Below are 6408 nucleotides of genomic sequence, written 5' to 3'. Positions count from 1 at the left end.
AAAAAAAATGGATTACCTAATCAGATTCGATTAGATCACGTAATCCAATCATGGTTTTGATCCGGATCAAATCTTTAGTTTAGGTTTTTCAGACCTTTTTTGTAGGATCTGGATCACTTTGATCCAAAAAACCTGGATTAAACTGATCCCATCAGAAGGGTGGATTCAGCGTGGATTTCATGCCTAAAATGTAATGAAAACTTTAAAAATGTATTAAATAATACTATTTTTGGATCATGCAGTATCTTACGAGATATTTATTCATAAGGTTTTAAATTTATTTGTTCATCCATCAGGCTGTAGTGATTATTGGCTTTAACGTATTCAGCCTTTCAGTATAGGCCTACAGAAAAGTAGAAAGAGTTTGGCCTCATAAAATAATCCCCCAAACAGCTGCCAAAACTGACCAAAAACAATCCATTTTATTCTGTCACTAATTGATATATATATTCAGCACAATGGAAAATATTTTACTTTTTAGAATATTTATTAGTGATGCATGCAATGATTACAAAATAACCAAAAATAGAAAGAAAAATGCAAAGAATGGCGATGACTTTAGATTTCTCTTTCAACAATTGCAAAAAGAGACTGAAAGGGCAGAAGCACAGCTTCATCTGGCAGAGAAACAACTGACTCTGACCAAACTGCAGCAAACCAAGGCCAGACTTGAGATCTGCTTCCAAAAGGCTACGCTCAGACAAGCTGCTCTCTCCACATCAGATGAGGAAGTCTGAGATTATTGTGGAGTTTTTGACATTAAGTCTTTTTTTATTTACATCTAAGTTTGAAACTTATTATAAATATCCTCAATGTACAGTGTTGTAGGTCTCAGATGAGCGGACTGCTGGAAGAGGATGGGGTGGGCTTTTTCTTGTTTTTATTATTATTATTTTATTATTCATTAAATTTTCTTAGTTTTCATTTCAAATAAAAATAAAGTTATATTGACCCCACATTGGCTATTATATTTGTTGCTCTTTACACAGGCCTGTCTATCTACATTGTGATTGAGCACTGGTAATCCAGATTTAGTGATCCTGAAAAGTTCCTATCCGGATCAGATTGATCCAATCCGATGTTGCTTTGAAAAACTGGCTCAAAAAGTAAGCTGGATTACCTGATCACAGATCGCAAAAACAGGATTACTAAATCCGGATCAATTTGAATTTCAATTTAAAACCTTTTGAAAAACCGGGCCCTGGTCTTTCACACATACACTATCTGACTTAAGTCTTGTGGCCTGAGTTTTAAGAACTAGAAGCATTCTTGCAGGATCCCAGAGTTCATCAAGAGTCTCTGTGTTCATCTTAACCAGCTTATCCTTCATCAGCTCAATAATGTTGATGTCTAGTGACTGGACTGGACAATCCTGGAGCAGCTTGTCCTTCAGGAGCTTTGATGTGGAGGCTGAAGTATGAGCAGGAGCGCTATCCTGCTGGAGAATTGTCCCTCTCCTGTGGTTTGTAATGTAATGGGCAGCACAGATGTCTTGATTCCTCAGGCTGTTGATGTTGAAGATCTCTCGCACGCCCCCATACTGAATGACCCCCAAACCATGTTTTTTTTCCTTCACCAAACTTGACTGATTTCTGTGTGAATCTTGGCTCCATGCTGGTTCCAGCAGGTCTTCTGCAGTATTGGTGATGATTGATGCAGATTAACAGATGATCCAGCAGAGAAATCCACCTTCTGCATCTTTTACACATCATCAACTAGAGACCAGTTACTATCTGTACTTACAACTGGAGGATCCAGCACAAGACTTCTGTCAGGTAGTGTATATAATTTATAATTATTTATTAATAAATAAATGTATTATTATCAGTTCCATATATGCATAAAAATAAGACTGAGGACTCATCAAAGACACAGATTAGTTTATTAATATGTGCTTTATTACATCATACACACCAATAAAACTACTCACTCTTGGCTATTATATATATAGAGATATATATATATATCAGAAATACATGTGAAACTGTTGAGCACATTAGGCTAGCCTTAAATAACAAATAAATAAACATCAGTGTAAAAAAAAAAGAGGCAAGCTGCTTTATAAACATTCACCATGGTCCTCTGGAAAGCCCTCGACAATCAACTAAATAAAGTGTTTTTCACATCAATCCAGGCTTGACCAGCAAGGCGACACACACGTATAAAAGACTCCCGGAACAGCAGGTATAAACGTGATCGTCGTGGACATCTGCAGTGGGTGCTGTGGATCATGAAGTTGGCCCCTTTATTTCAGAAGTCTGTCCTGATCGACACGTGTGCTTCAGTCTGCTCGTGGAAATGATTTCTCCACTAAAGCATGCCTCGGCCGATTTACATTCACATACACCGGCTGCACGATCAGAGACGAGCCACAATGCATACAGCGACAGAGCGGTGAAGGGGTCATGAGCTGCTCCACTGATTACAGTCACCTCTTGAGGCTCAGGCTGGTTTTTACATGCATTTTTAATTTTTTCTTTGCTATTTGGGCTTATTGGGACCTAATTAGAATAAAACTCGAGCATCATGTTTTGATATGATGTACTTTTAGAGAAAAATGATGTCCATATATGTGGGCTCGTGGTGCCACTGTACAGAAAACCCTTTTTCCTGACTGTTTTGTAATGCATATATAACATATACAATTAACATGTTTTGACTATCAGAGAGTAAAAACAACATTGTTTTCCCATTTTGGACAGTTAAAAATAGGGTTTGGGACATTTCATATGCTGCATGATGACACTGTATGTCTAAAACCAAATATTAAACTTTCAAAGTATTTTAAATAAACTCTTAAGAGCTAAAGCGTGCTGTCCACATATGTCACAGGTGTCAAACTCAGTTCCTGGAGGGCCGCAGCTCTGCACAGTTTAGTTCCAACCCTAATTAAACACACCTGATCAAACTAATTGAGTCCTTCAGGCTTGTTTGAAACCTACAGGTAAGTGTGTTGGAGCAGGGGTGGAACTAAACTGTGCAGGGCTTCAGCCCTCCAGGAATTGAGTTTGACACCCCTGACATATGTAAACACTCAAGCCCTAGGGGTGTCCAAACTCAGTCCTGGAGGGCCGGTGTCCTGAAGAGTTGACCTCCAACCCTAATCAAACACACCTGAAGCAGCTAATCAAGCTCTTCAGATACTAGAAGCTTCCTGGCAGGTGTGTTGAAGCAAGTTGGAAGTAAACTCAGCAGGACAGCGGCCCTCCAGGACTGAGTTTGGACACCCCTGGACTAGGAGGTTAAAAATAAGCATCATTTAGAAATGAATGTCTATGACGGGAGCGCAGACAGATGCTCAGTTCATGACCCCTTTAAAAGCATAGATGAATTGCAGTGGAATGGATGGATGACTGTAATAAAACAGCATAGACTCAACTTCAAACTGTAAGGAAACTCGCTGCGCAGCTTTTATTGAGTTGACTCAATTTAACCCTTGCGCACTGTTCAGTTTGACTCCTCTTTGGTGAAGTTGGTGCTGCTTTTGCCCCATTGACTTTCATTATAATCACATTTATTGATTGTAAAGCCATGACAGCAGATATGACAGCGAATAATCATTCACACCAAACCTGGTGGTCTGTCAGCCGTTACACATTTGGAGCACTGTGTTTAAGAGTTAAAAAATAGATGTGCCAAAAATGTGTCTGAACACGAAAAAGACAGAGGTTATGTTGACTGGTTCGTCAAACCAAGTAAAACTAAACCCAGGGCTCAGCGCTAAGGATCTGTTCCTCTGGTCTGATTGGGCAAATGAGTCAGAGTTTTACTTGCCCAGGAAAAATTTTCACTTTTTATTTTAAATAACGAGTCAAAAATAAAGTCTGTGAATCTAGAATTTCAATATTAAAAAAAAAAAATGTTAATAAATGTTTAATGACTATAATGCAGTTCGAAATTATTGAACGAAAGGTGTCCGACTTGCCATACTGACGACAAACTGTTCAAACATCACTTCATTTTTTCGTGTTATCCCAGCCTGATCTCACGAGAAAACGTAAGTATTTTACGTTTTGTCAGTTTAGTGGCTTATTCGAACTAATTCCTACGAGTTCAGTCATACGAAAATGTACGATTTTAAAAAGGGGGAGTGGCAAAAAACCCCACCCCTAACCCCAACCGTCATTGGGTGATGAGCAAATCGTACTAAATTGTACAAATTAAGGCCTGGGACGCTATTTTGCTCGTGTTTTTCGTCGTCGTTTAACATCTTGTGACTAAATAAAAGACACCAATGTGATCGTGCACACCAACGGACGTTGACGCGGCAACATTTATGAATGGAAGAGTTTATGATTTTGGCGGAGGTTGTATTTGCGATGCGTGGTGAACGTTTTATGCGCTCGGATTTGTTTGTGGAGTGAGGCGCGTGTTTATTTTTGTTTTTTGGCGCTCGAGTTGCCTATTTGTTTTGGGTTTTCTTTTTCTTTTGTTTGAATGTTTGATCACTATCGTGATCGGGATTTGTGTTGCAGTTTTCTGGGCCCAGTAGCATCGACGGGTGATCAGGTAAGCAAATGTTTCTTCTTTGATTTATATTGTTTTGGTTAACTTGTAAATGTGTATGTATGTCCAAAAGATTTATTGAGATGGTAGAGCAACCATATGAATGTGCATTGAGTTCACGATTGCTTCAGTGTGCACAAATGGAAAATCTACTTTAGCGTATACGAACGAGACATTTCAAGTGCATTGAATGTGCAATTGATTCAGCGTGCACAAATGGAATATCTACTATGTGTAAAGTGTACAACTGAGTTCTATAGGTTCTTGAATGTGTGATTGATTTGATTTGAACTTGAAATATTATGTTTGTGGGAATTTGATTTATATTGGTTGTTGTATATTTAGAAGTGGTTTATTTGATTTATTTCTTTATGGTTGGTTGATGTATCACCCGTTGATGGTTTAGTTTGTAAAAGGTAATTAATAGGTATTGTGCCTGGGCCTGGAAATTTAAGTTTGTTTGGTTTATGGATTTACTTACAATGTGTTGAAGTTAAAGTTTGTTTTTTTGTTTTCTTCTTTATTAATTTATTGATCTGTTTGATGATTGAATATCTGATTTGGTTTTTATTAAATCATGCATCTGTTGAAACTTAAATTTTCATTTAATTGAATCATTTAAGAAACTGTAGTGGGGTTTTTTGTTAACCCCTGGCGCCCAACTCACTTTATTAGCCAAATACCGCTACAACGGCAGGCGTAAAATCTCCATTTTTAAAGAAACGCCTCATGCTCGTTTTTTTGTGTTATGATGCAAAACCTTCTCCACCAATCAGTTACGCTAAACAGCACTTGGGGGCGCTCAAGCGCAAAACTGTCAATGCGAGCGCACATTGAAGAAGACGCCCAGAGGCGATATGAACGTGAAGCTGCTTATTGCTCTGTGAACAATCATCATGTCTTCATCGCTAGAGCTGCTGCTTTAACCATCTATGCTTGTTCCAGTCACCAGTAACTTTAACAACAAGCGTGTGAACATCCTCTCTTCCTCATCTTCTGTGTTATAAGCGGATGTCGGAAGCTTAAAGTTGTGTAGCACCATCTAACGTCAAGGGGTGATTTAATCAAAATAAGATTAGTCAGGAAAAATCATCACATTTGCTGAAACACAGAGAAAGCTGAAGGCTCAAAATCAGTGCAGACTGGATGAAAACAACCCAACAACACACATGGGTTACCTCCAGTCTTCACAGTACTTGAGTTAAAAACTGAGTCAACTCAAACAAAAACAAAACCCATGCAGCAAGTTTCCTTCCACTTTTAGAATCGAGTCAGCTGTTTAACTGTGTACAGTGATTAATAAACAGCTTATAACACTTCTCCAGCACTGGACACAGGGAATGAGCGCTGACGGATGCTAAAGCTGAGCTGTATTCTCAGATTTGGTCCGATTATGTGTTGATGAATACACAGCAGCACAGGGCAGCAGCGCGTCTGCTTTAGTCAAGTCTAAAATGAGCAAACATGCGTGTGGAGAGTGTCAGATCTGCATGCGGCGTCTACATCTACCTGCAGGAGAGCTCAGGAACACTGGAGAGCATCACCATAATGAAGACCAGCGTCTGATCACCCTCCAATCACACCCAACACAGAGCATTTAAAGCCAAGAGCTCATGTTTATCCACCGTTCAGCTCTAAAGCCTGTCGGGGCGTCTGCTGAACACGAAAGAAGATGTTTGGAGATACTTTAGATCAGGGGTGGCCACATGGTTCTGGAGGACTGGTGTACTGCGTAGCTCAGCTTAGGCATGGGATGATAACCGCTTTCAAGGTAGACCGCGGTTTGGAAATGTCAAGGTTTTAAAACCGCCAAAATGTTCTGTGATACCGTTCCTAAGGTGTGTGTAAGATTTTTATTGGCTTTTATTTTTCAGGACAGCAGTATCTCCAGCAGAAAACAGA

The 6408-nt window shown here is 39.3% G+C and overlaps 1 long non-coding RNA gene across 1 annotated transcript; it reads right to left on the bottom strand.

Annotated features, from left to right (window-relative positions):
* Positions 1-1863: 1863 nt before the first annotated feature.
* Positions 1864-5156, bottom strand: LOC141377949 (uncharacterized). Its single transcript, XR_012391163.1, has 2 exons — positions 3228-5156; positions 1864-3063 (listed from the first exon to the last, which is right to left on the bottom strand). It is a non-coding gene; the product is annotated as an uncharacterized lncRNA (long non-coding RNA).
* Between the last annotated feature and the right edge of the window lie 1252 nt (positions 5157-6408).

The sequence above is a fragment of the Danio rerio genome, chromosome 15, assembly GCF_049306965.1.
Source record: "Danio rerio strain Tuebingen ecotype United States chromosome 15, GRCz12tu, whole genome shotgun sequence".
NCBI lineage: Eukaryota > Metazoa > Chordata > Actinopteri > Cypriniformes > Danionidae > Danio > Danio rerio.
Note: the sequence above shows the minus strand (reverse complement) of the source record. Positions and strands in the feature narration are given on the sequence as shown.